The sequence below is a fragment of the Myotis daubentonii genome, chromosome X (assembly GCF_963259705.1).
Source record: "Myotis daubentonii chromosome X, mMyoDau2.1, whole genome shotgun sequence".
In the NCBI taxonomy this organism is placed as follows: Eukaryota; Metazoa; Chordata; class Mammalia; order Chiroptera; family Vespertilionidae; genus Myotis; species Myotis daubentonii.
This window is the reverse complement of record NC_081861.1, coordinates 131,045,355-131,057,000: the sequence shown is the minus strand read 5'-3', so window position 1 is coordinate 131,057,000 and position 11,646 is coordinate 131,045,355. Positions and strand designations below refer to the sequence as shown.

General features: G+C 36.2%; 1 pseudogene; it reads left to right on the top strand.

The window, feature by feature from the left end:
* Window positions 1-250: 250 nt before the first annotated feature.
* On the top strand, window positions 251-370 carry LOC132225459 (U2 spliceosomal RNA; annotated as a pseudogene).
* Window positions 371-11,646: the final 11,276 nt, after the last annotated feature.

The window sequence follows — 11,646 nt, the reverse complement described above, 5'->3', positions numbered from 1 at the left end:
CCAATGGAGTATTTTGCCAATTTTGTAACAAAATATAGAATAATGAGATGCAGGAGTAGCTGCCCACCTAGATAGAGATGCAAAGAGGTAAAAGATTTTTCATAATATTGTGAGAGTAATGAGAACAGATTTCAGGGGTGACCCTGATGACAGTCTCCAAACTGCATAAGCAAGGATTTTTAGATGACAAGTGGCATGGCTAACCAACATGGAGGGGTGGCCTAAATATTTTATAAAGATAAAAATGTCAATCGCTTCTCGGCCTTTTGGCTAAGATCAAGTGTAGTATCTGTTCTTATCAGTTTAAAGATAAAAATGTCTCATAGTCAATTTTAAATTGTTTGGTCTTGTGATATAAATTCAAACCTTAAGTAGCATTGCTTTACACACAAATGTCTTTGGTAATGTGTCTGTGTAGAAACCCAGAGAAGAGAGATGAGTTCTGTCTACAAGTTAGCTGGAGCAGAGATTCAAGACTAGCAATGAGAGGAGATACCAAGACCTGTGGAAATGGGAGCTTAGAGGCAGAGGTGATTTGGGTAAAAGGCAACCTTTCATTACAATGTGAGAGGACTTAGACACTGAATAAGCCAGTCAGAGAAAGACAAGTATCACATAATCTCACTCATATGTGGAATCTAATGAACAAAATAAACTGATGAATAAAATAGATCCAGAGACATGGAAGCATTAGACCAGACTGACGAATCTCATAGGGAAGGTGGGGTGGGGGAATGGGTGGGGAGAGATTAACTGGGGAAACTTATATACATATATGCATAGCCCATGGGCACAGACAATAGTGTGGTGAAGGCCTGGGAGGGGTGTGTGTGGGGTGGAAAAGGTCAATGGGAAAAAACACAAAGGGGACATCTGTAATACTTTCAACAATAAAGATAAATTTAAAAAATTACTGAAAATCACCATACAAAGGAAAACATAAAGTTGCTGTTATTTAATCTAACTTAAAAAAAATATTGTTGAAAGTATTACATATGTCTCCTTTCCCCCCCATTGACCTCTCCCTGGCCACTCCCACCCACAGCACATGCCCTCAGCCCCCTACTGTCTGTGTCCATTGGTTATGCTTATATGCATGCATACAAGTTCTTTGGTTGAACTCTTACTCCCCCCTCCCCTGCCTTCCCTCTGAGGTTTGACGGTCTGTTTGATGATTCTCTCTGTCTTTGAATCTATTTGTGTTCATCAGTTGATGTTGTTCATTATATTCCACAAATGAGTGAGATCATGTGATATTTATCTTTCTCCGACTGGCTTATTTTGCTTAGCATAACGCTCTTAAGGCCCATCATGATGTTGCAAATGGTAAGAATTCCTTCTTTTTTACAGCAGCATAGTATTCCATAGTGTAGATGTACCACAGTTTTTTAATCCACTCATCTGCTGATGGGCACTTAGGCTGTTTCCAAATCTTAGCTATTGTAAATTGTGCTGCTATGTACATAGGGGTGCATATGTCCTTTGTGATTGGTGTTTCTGATTTCTTGGGATATATTCCTAGAAGTAGGATTACTGGGTCAAATGGGAGTTTCATTTTTAATTTTTTGAGGAAACTCCATACTGTTCTCCACAGTGGCTGTATCAATGTGCATTCTCACCAGCAGTGCACGAGGGTTCCTTTTTCTCCACATCCTCTCCAGCATTTGTCATTTGTTGATTTGTTGATGATAGCCATTCTGACAGGTGTGAGATGGTACCTCATTGTTGTTTTGATTTCCATCTCTCAGATGATTAGTGACTTTGAGCATGTTTTCATATGTCTTTTGGCCTTCTGTATATCCACTTTTGAGAAGTGTCTAGTTAGGAACTTTGCCCATTTTTTTTATTGGATTGTTTATCTTCCTTTTGTTAAGATGCATGAGTTCCCTATAAATTTTGGAGATTAGGCCCTTATCGGATATAACATTGGCAAATATGTTTTCCCATGCAATGGCCTTTCTTGTCATTTTGTTGATGGTTTTTTTTTTTTTTTTTTTTTTTTTTTTTTTTTTTTTTTTTTTTTTTGCTGTGCAGAAGCTTTTTATTTTGATGTAGTCCCATTAGTTTATTTTCTTCTTAGTTTCTATTGCCCTAGGAACTGTAAAGGTAAAGATGTTACTGTGACATATGTCTGATATTTTGCTGCCTATGGATTCTCCTATGAACTTTTATGGTTTCCAGTCTTAGTTAAGTCCTTTATCCATTTTTAATTTATTTTGTGTATGGTGTAAGTTTGTGGTATAGTTTCATTTTTTTGCATGTATCTGTCCAATTTTCTCAACACCATTTATTGAAGAGACTATCTTGACTCCATTATATGATCTTGCTTCCTGTGTCAAATATTAATTGAGCATAATGGCTTGGATCAATTTCTGCATTCCCTGTTCCCTTTCATTGGTCTTTATGTCTTTTCTTGTGCCAGTAACAGGCAGTTTTGAGAACAGTGACTTTGTTCTGGTATTGTGATCCCTCCAACTTTGTTCTTTTTTTCTCAGGATTGCTGTGGCTATTCAGGGTATTTTTTTTATTCCATATGAAATTTTGGAGAGTTTGTTCTAGGTCTGTGAAAATATGCTGAGGTATTTTAATAGGGATTGCATTGAATCTATAGATTGCTTTTGGAAGTATGGACATTTTAATGATGTTGATTCTACCAATCCATGAACATTGTATACTCTTCCATGTGTTTATGTCTTCCTCTATCTTTTTAAAAATGTCCTATAGTTTTCTGAGTACAAGTCTTTTACCTCTTTAATTAAGTTTATTCCTAAAAATTCTCAAGTTTTTTTGTTGTGATGGTAAATGGGATTGTTTTTGTTGCTATTTCTCTTTCTGTGAGTTCATTATTGGTGTATAACAAAGACATAGATTTATGGGTGTTAATTTTGTATCCTGCTACATTGACAAATTAATTTATTAAGTTGAGTAGTTTTTTGATGGATTCTTTAGAGTTTTCTATGTACAATATCATGTTATCTGTGAACAATGAGAGTTTTACTTCTTCTTTTCCAATTTGGATGCCTTTTATTTCCTCTTCTTGTCTGATTGCTATGGCTAGCACTTCCAGTACTATGTCGAACAGGAGTGGTGAAAGTGGGAATCCCTGTCTTGCTGCTGTTCTTAGGGGAAATGGTTTTAGTATTTGTCCATTGAGTATAATGTTGGCTGTAGGTTTTTCATATAAGGCTTTTATTATGTTGAGGTATGATCTCTCTATTCCCACTTTGCTGAAAGTTTTTAATCAAGAAAGGGTGTTGGATTTTGTCAAATGCTTTTTCTGCCTCAATTGATATGATTATGTGATTTTTGTCTCTCAATTTGTTTATGTGGTATATTTTGTTTATTGATTTTGGGATATTGTATCATCCTTGTATCCCCAGAATAAATCCCACTTGGTCATGGTGTATGATCTTTCTAATGTAATGCTGGATCTGATTTGCTAGAATTTTATTGAGGATTTTAGCATCTATGTTCATCAAGGATATTGGCCTGTAATTCTCTTTCTTTGTAGTGTCTTTATCTGGTTTTGGGATTAGGGTAATGCTGGCTTCATAAAGAGCTTGGAAGTGTTCCTTCCTATTCAATTTTTTGGCATAGTCTGAGGAGGGTAGTTTTTAGTTCTTAGAATGCTTGGTAAAACTCCCCTGTGAAGCCATCTGGCCCAGGGCTTTTGTTTGCTGGAAGGTTTTTGATTAATGCTTAATTTCTTCCATAGTTATCAGTCTATTCAGATTTTTTTATTCTTCCTGATTGAGTTTTGGAAGGTCATATTTTTCTAGGAATATGTCCATTTCTTCTAGGTCATCCAGTTTGTTGGAATAGAGTTGTTCATAGTATATTTTTTACAACCCTTTGCATTTATGTGGGGTCCATTGTTATTTTTCCTATTTCACTTATGATTTTGTTTATTTGGGTCCTCTCTCTGCTTTTTGGTGAGCCTGACTAGAAGTTCATCAGTCTTGTTTATCCTTGCAAAGAACCAGCTCTTAGTTTTATTGATCTTTTGTATTTTTTTTGGTCTATATGTCATTTATTTCCACTCTGATCTTTATTATTTCCTTCCTACTGCTCACTCTGGGCTTTTCTTGTTTCTCTCTTTCTAATTCTTTAAGTTGTAGAGTTAGATAATTTATTACCATTTTTTTTGAGGTAGGCTTGAAACGCTATGAACTTCCCTCTAAGGACTGCTTTCACTATGTCCTGTAAATTTTGTATTGTTGTGTTTTCAGTCATTTGTATCCAGGATGTTTTTTACTTATTCTTTGATCTCTTTGGTAACCCAATCATTGTTTAATAGCATGCTATTTAGCCCAAAGTGTTTGAATTTTTTGATTGTTTTTATTGTAGTTGACTGCTAATTTTATGCCATTGTGATCTGAGAAGGTGCCTTATATGATTTCAATCTTCTTGAATCTGAAGAGACTTTGCCTGTGTCCCAATATGTGGTTTAGCTTTGAAAATGTCCCATGTGCACTTGAGAAGAATGTATATTCCATAGTTTTGGGGTGAAATGTTCTGAAGATGTCAAGTAAGTCCATTTGATCTAGTGAGTCATTTAGGATTGCTCTTTATTTGTTGATTTTTTTTTGTCTAGATGATTTATCCAGTGTTGTCAATGGGGTATTAAAGTCCCCTACTATCATTGTATTGCTATTGATCTCTCCTTTGATATCTTCCAGAAGTTTTTTTATGTATTTGGGTGGTCCTGTATTGAGTGCATATATGTTTACCAGAGTTATATCCTCTTATTGTATCGATCAGTTTACCATAGTAGTATGAAGTGGCTTTCCTTATCTCTTGTTTTGGCCTTCACGTTGAGGTCTATTTTGTCATATATAAGTATTGCTACCCCAGGTGTTTTTTCATTTCAACTTTCCTGGAAAATATTTTTCCATCCCTTCACTTTCAGTCTGTGTGAGTCCTTTGTTCTGAGGTGGGTCTCTTGTAGACTATTTTTTGGGTCATGTTTTCTTATCCATTCAGCCACTTGATGTCTTTTGATTGGAGCATTTAATCCATCTACATTTAAGGTTATTATTGACAAATACTTGTTTGGTAGACACTTTTATTATTTTTTCCCTGTGTTCCTTCTTCCCTTTCTATTTCTTCTTTTTATAACAGTCCCTTTAGCATTTCTTGCATTGCTGGCTTGGTAGTTATAAACTCCCTTCGCCTTTTTTTTGGTCTGTGAAGCTCCTGATTTCCCCTTCAATTGTGAATGATAGCCTTGCTGGATAGAGAATTCTTGGATTCAGTCCCTTGTTTTGCATCACTTTGTATACCTCATTCCATTCCTTTCTGGCCTGATAGTGTTTCTGTTGAGAAATCATTTGATAATCTAATGGGAGATCCCTGTAGGTAACTCTCTGTCTCTCTCTTGCAGCCCTTAAGATTCTCTGTGTCATTAACCTTTGCCATTATAATTATGGCATGTCTGGATATGGGTCTTTTTGGGTTCATCTTCTTTGGAACTCTCTGTGCTGGTGTGACTTTTTCCTCCCCCAAATCATGGAAGTTATTTGTCATTATTTATTCAAATAGGTTTTCTAATCCTTGCTCCTCTTCTTGTCCTTCTGGAACCCCTGTTATACTGATGTTACTTCATTTCATGTTGTCCCAAAGCTCCCTTAGGCTCTCTTCCCTCTTTCTAACTTTTTCCTCCAATTGCTGTTCAGATTGGGTGTGTTTTTCTGCCCCCCCTGTCTTCTACCTCACTAATTTGGTTCTCTGCTTCTTCTAGTCTACTGTTGAAACTTTCCATCGTGCTTTTATTGCAGCTATATCTTTCTTGATTTCCTCTTGATTCTTACATAAGTTGTTGATTTTCTCATCTAGCTGGTTTAGGAACTGTATGACCCTTACTCTGAATTCTTTTTCTGACATATTGGATGCCTCTGTTTCATTTCATTCCTTTTCTAGCAATTCCTCCTTTTCTTTCCTTTGTCTCCTCATTTTTGCTCACCGAAGGGTCCAGACGCCAAGTCACATGGGGCCTGTGGCTAAAGCAACATGCTTGGCAGGAGGGTTGCACACTCAGAGACTTGCTGGAGGGCCCAGGTGTTAATCTAACCTTTAATGACTAAGGAGTGAATATGGCATCATTTAGGGATGTTTTGGTTGCACGTAATAGAAGTTGTAACTAACACTGTTTTAAATACTAACTTTCCCTAACAAGAAGATCTACCAGGTCAGGGCACTGGATTGGCATTGTGTGACTCTCTTGTCATTTTCCCCCCAAGTTCACATGAAGGCTGCTATAGTAATATGCAAACCACTCTTTAAAATAATTTAAAATTCAGCCCAGCCAGCGTTCCTCAGTGGTTGAGCATTGACCCATGAACCAAGAGGTCACCAGTTTGATTCCTGGTCAGGCATGTGCATGGGTTGTAGACTTGATCCCCAGTAAAGGGTGTGCAGGAGGCAGCCCATAAATGTTTCTCATTGATGTTTCTATCTCTCTATTCTTCTCTCTCTAAAATAAATAAAAACATATTAATAAAATATCTTAAAATTCAGGGTAGGAAGAGAGGGAAAGGAGAAAATGTTCTTGTAATGGGGAGAAGAATCCTTCCCAGGAACCCCCCAGACTTTATTTCTCTTTGGCCAGAACTCACTGTCATCTCCATCCTTCCCTATGAGGTGGGCTGAGAAGTAAGTATGCCAATCTCTCAATTAATACCTTTAATTCATTCTTGAAAGCACTGCCACTAAATGGAAAACTATTATTTTTTTAAATTCCATTGATTTTAAAGGAAAAATTTACAAGATGTTTCATACTAATCCAAGATACCCAAATAATTTTCACAAACAAGAAAATGTATCAAGTGAACAATGAAATCAAGTTTATATAAGAAATTAAGAACAATTGAAAGTGAAAATAAATAAATCATTGGTACACAAAATGTAATGTAGAAAAGGTAGCCTGGATAGGGATGTTGGAAGAGAAGGTGAGGGAGTCACTTAACAGATAAATTCTTTTGCCAATATCATTTGTTTCACCAGCTTTCTAACTTTTGAGCGGGGGAGGGGGGATATTCATGTTTATGTTGTCCTCTGACTGCATTTTACTCTAAAGTTATAGCCTAAAAATTGCTTTTAGGACAAAGTAAAAGATAAACATGAGAATACTTTGATATGCTAAAAATTTTGAAACATGAAATTGCACATGCACAAAGACTAAAGAGATGTAGGTGATACCCCTTCATCCATCTTATGAAATATATGACCTGGTATCCATATGCAAAGCAAAATGTTTTGGGCTCATTCAAACATGATGCTCACTTGAAGTTTGTTCCATATGATATACTCTGACTAGTAAATGTATGTCGAGTAAAATTGGTGAGCATGACTTAGCCTGAAACAGAAATGCTATCATATCACTTTTTATTTGTTTAGTGTGTTTGGGTTGTGTGTGTGAAAAAATCAATATATTGGGGAAAAGGCAGTCATTGTTAAAAAAAATGTGCTACAACTTTTCAAGAGCCATTATGACAAAAAGTCGATAACTGAACAATCATTATGTGAGGTAAGTCTGTACCTGGAAAGGGGGAATGGAATTGTCTAGATTGGTTTCTCATTTATCATAGTCACCCTTTAAACCTGGGCACATTGCCAACCCAAATTAAATTAGAATGAGTCTCTTCTCTTAGAGAAAGAGGGTAGCCGTTGGATAGGCCACCAAGTATGTCTGCTAAATGATATCTGTTCTCATCAACATTGCGTGGAAAATATGCATTATGCAAGGAGTTAACTCAGGGTTGGTAATACTACTTATATGTAATTTCAATCAAAGTTAATAGGTCATTGTGGCATTTAGCAATACTTCACTGGCAGGTAATTGATGGCCAGTTGATGGTGCAATGTATCTTCAGTATCAAAGACAGGCAACAGCCAACCTCCACATTGAAGAAAATGGAGCATTTGGCACCCTCCACACTGCACCCTGCACACTCCACATTGAATCTGAAGATCTATTTGCAGCATTGTTTCTTTAGTTATACAATGTGGCATGCCCAATACTGCTTACGAGGCTTGGTGTGGGCTCCAGTTACCATCTCTTGGTGCCATTTATCATGGATATGAAGCATACCCCGATTTACTTTCCAGATGATCAGACTTGGAACTTTCTTTTTCTTGGACTTGCTGACTTTCAAATTGAATTATTGATTCAATGACCCTTTACTGAGTTTCTATTGTTAGGTAAGGCATTTTTCTTAATCCCGTGGAAAATTCAGAGACAAACCAGACATGACCTTTCCCTCAGAGGGCTTACAGCAGAGGTAATAAGACATAAATATCAAATGGTAAAAGGTGGAAAGTAGTATCTGTACCATAAAAATGGGACAGATAGATGTTTCTGGAAAAATGTAGGAATATTTATCAATATCCTTAAAGTTTTCATATCTCTTGATCTAGTAATTCAAAAAGATTTAACCTAGAGATAATTGGACCTTATGAAATCCACATGTGACCTTCATATGAATTTCCTTAAAGTGTATGCAAAAATGTAGTTATATGTTTGATTGTATTATTCTTGGGAGAGGATGCTTAATTTTGTCTAATTCTTAAATAAAAGCATTGTCTAATTCATTATACTTCTCCTACTTCTAGAAACCTATCATAAAAATAGACATATAGACAAAGATTTATTATTAAGGATATTTTTCATAGCATTATGTATAATAGTATAAAACTGGAAACAACCCAAATATTGAACAACTGAGAATTAGTTAATTATAATACATCATCACAATAGAATTTATGTTCTTGTTAAAATGAGATATCAAAAAAGTATGAAAATGAAAATATGACATGAAAATATGCTCCTGATAAAACTGTATCCATGATATATTCTCAATTATGTTTTAAAAAAACCCTTGAAAGGAATAACATAAAAATGTTAACAATGATTATCCCTGTGTGCCATTATGACAAAATGGGGTTGAGTTTTTTCTTTAATCTTCTCCATATTTCTCAAGTTTTCTACAAATGAGAGAAAAATTAAAGTTATGTAAAAGCTAGTAAAGATGGAAATATAATAGCAGACCTGTAGTGAGATCCCTTTTATTTGGGGAGTCAGAGGAGCCTCTTAGAGGGGTGATCTTTGAGCATAGTTTCAAATCATGGCCACAGAGTTGACCTTCTGAGGAGCTGGGAGAGGGCAATCAAGGGAAGTGGTTGAGGATGTCAAGTGTTGAAGGAGAGAGCTCCATGTGGAAGTTGAGATGTGGTGGTGACCCAAGCACTCTCACCTGAAGTCCTGAAACAGGAAGGGATGGCCCACTTTTAGGAAAATAGCAGTTTTGGAGTGTGGGCTGATATCCAGGGCCTCTCAGGACTCCTGAAATCTGGCCTATACTGTCCAGAGACTCTTCCCACTCTATGATAGAGGGTTCAACATGGGGTTCCATTGGATTAATTATGGAAATTTGGGAGATGGATTTTTTTGTGAGGGGGATTAGCCAAAAATTCTGAGTGGGGTTAGAAGACTCAGGGAAGAATGGTGAGAGAGCAAAAATGTATCTATACATATAAAGAGGTAATATGCAAATTAGGCCAGGATGCCCTAACGGGTCACGACCAGTCATGAGGAGGTTGCACGTGCAGGTGAGGCCCGGAGCGGAGACCCAGACAGACACAAGGGGGCCTGCCCGAGCTGCCACCCAGAGAGGACACAGGCGGGGGTGAGGGGGCTGGGGTGGAAGTCAAGCGCCAGTCCCAGCCGCCTGCGGGGCCAGTCAGGCTTGACTCCCACAGTGGCTCGTGGGGTGCCTCCTACGCACAGCAGGAGGTGGGGCGCCTCCTTGTGCAATTTCAATCGCATGCTGGGCCTCTAGTATATATGTATATATATCTTTGTGACTTAAATTGTTTTAAAACCAGATGTCTTAGTGTGAGTGTGAAGCTGTACTTTTTAATCCCTTATAGACCCAGAGGAAAACAAAAGCTAGTAACAGATTGATTAATGCCATATGGTGTAAGGTTGCACTACATAATATTTATTAGTACAATTTACTATTCTATACTAGTTTTAACAAGACAATACCTTTTAAGGAAGTGATTATGCATTTTGACCCATTAATTTATTTTGGGAATAACACAAGAAATTAACTCAAGAAGGAAAAAGTAGCTATTTGTGTAAAGTACTTATTTTATAACAAAGGAAAAATATTAGAAATCTATTTGCATAAGAGCTCAAAGGTGCTTAAATATATTAAATAAAAGAAATATACTATTGCCATGAAAATTGTCAATTTATATGTTTGATTGTTATATGAATATATCCATAAATTCAGGTTAGGAAAAAAGAGCACAAAACTAGTATGTATAGATTGATCACATTTTGTTAAAATATATTGGTACACTATGGGTTCCCAGTCTTAAGAATAGTGGCTGCTATATGTTTGAGGGGAGCTAGGAATCTGTGCTGGATGGTTTTGTTTTGACAAGTATTAATCCTCATTTCTTTACATGATCTCCCCTTTATTGAGGAACTGGAAGCCAAGGTGCTGCATCCCCTAGAAGCCCTTGCTAGCCAGCTTCATAGTCTTCCATTGAGAGGCCCCTTTGCAAGACTGAGAAAGCAGAAAAGAAGCAGAAGCCATTAGAATAGCAACAGGAAGCTGTGTGGACTTTACTAGACAATAGTTTTAAAGTTTTCCAGCAGCTTCTGGGTATTCTCTTGTGAATTACTCATTTCAATGTGGCAGGCAGTTGAGACCATTAATGACAGCTTTTAAGAATTCTTGCAACTTTCTGATTTCTTAAAATCTAGGGGCAGGTTTTTCTGATCTTCATTTCCTTCCAATGGTTTTGTAAGTATTTAATTTTCTGAATTAAATCTTTTTATTCCTGGAATATCTAGTGTGGTTTCTGAGTTCCTGACTAAATCCTGATTGACATAGTGTCTTTACAATCCCTCTGTTTGATTTCCATTATAAAGTTTATTAAACAGTTGAAATATATGTTCAACCATTGTCTTATTATGTCCCTCTAGGTTGAATATATACAGGGTATCCCCAAAAGTGTATAGACACTTTGAATAATTATTAATTCTAATGGGTTAAATCTGAAAAAAAGGAAACATCAATTGAGCTATCAGCTGTTAAGTGTGTATACATTTTCTGGGACACCCTGTATATTCAAATACATATTTATTTTAAATATACATATTTAAATAATATTGTATGTAGTAGTCTTACCTGGATAAATGATACAATGCCTCCGTAACCCATATCACCATTGCTTTTGAAATCTCCAGTATATGATCCTTACATAAAATGATAGGAGTGGATCAACAGATGTTTCCATAACAGTAAAAAGTGAAAAGAAAATCTTATCACTTTAAATACTTATTGTTTAGCTTGAAGATATGATTGTGTGTGTATTTATAGGAGATTACATGGATCAGTTTACAAATTGATGTGAAAACTTTCTATTCCTATCAAGTGAGTAAATCAAGATTGGGACTATTTATTTATTTGACTAGACATGATCAACATTGCATAAACTCTGTATTAGCATGCATAGTTACCGAAAGAACATAGTATGTATGTGTATATACATAATTTGTGTGTATATACATACATATCAAATATACATATGTGTGTGATTTTGTTCTTGTAGAGATATGGAAATGTAATTGAA